The sequence below is a fragment of the Aquarana catesbeiana genome, linkage group LG02 (genome assembly GCF_042186555.1).
Source record: "Aquarana catesbeiana isolate 2022-GZ linkage group LG02, ASM4218655v1, whole genome shotgun sequence".
Taxonomy (NCBI): domain Eukaryota; kingdom Metazoa; phylum Chordata; class Amphibia; order Anura; family Ranidae; genus Aquarana; species Aquarana catesbeiana.
In genome coordinates, this window is record NC_133325.1 from 591354235 (window position 1) to 591355262 (window position 1028).

The following is a 1028-nucleotide window of genomic DNA, read 5'->3' on the forward strand; positions in this document are numbered from 1 at the left end:
AAGCATAACTTTTTTGTATTTTCCAGGCAAATATAGTATTTTAAATATGAAATGCTGATGGCATACCTTGTCTAGAATAGCTTGTGATTTATTCTGCAAGGCTTCGGTTTAGCTGGAATTATTAATTATATTAGTTCCCCTCTGCAGCTGATTCCAGTCTTCCTGTTAGTGTGACCTGCGCTTGTTATTTCCTCAATGTCCCTGATCACGCCACCTTCTTGCTGCAGTTCAGATTCCCAGTCTGAGCCAATCACTGTTAATCATTGTGAATAACACAGCAGGCTGGAGGGGGTGTGTCAGAAAAGAATCTCCAGCTATTGGCTGGCAGTCCCTGGACATGTTCAATCTCTGGCATGCCCCTAATGCATGCATTAACACTTTTCTCGTGATGTTATACCTGTTATACCTCCTAGCCTAGACCAGGAGTGAGTAACCTACCTAGCCTAGAACAGAAGTGGGGCTTATTCAACAATCAGTGGCCTTACAAAATTATCAACTTTAAATAGTAGCCTGCTATATTTTATTAAACAACTTTTTATTAGGTCATCCCAAATGCAATGGCTTGAATGGCTTCTCTTTGGTGAGTGTAATGTTAAAAGCTGGTATAGCTGATATGTTTTTCTGCAAGTGCAACTGATCTTCCATATTTGCCAAAGTCAGTCAGTCTGGATGAGGTAGATTAGTTAGCACTTAGGCGTCCATTACACCTTAAGTTTTTCTCCAGCCGCCCGTGCGACCAAGCGGATAAAATCTTTGGGAGATTCCCCTTTACACTGCTCGATGTGTAGAGGGGAATCCCTTTGTACTCTGGCCGGGGAGGACACTCAGCTCCGCCCCGGTCAGAGTACAGTAAAGTAGTACTACACCTTCCTGCACAGCTCTGCAAACTTGGTATGACGCAGCTAATTGACACAGACACCACTATCTCCTACACACAAATTGATTAGGTGCATCTCACCAAATATCAAAAATGGAAAACTGGTATGGAAGTGAAAACATTTCAAGATGTTACAGGATTGTCTACAAGG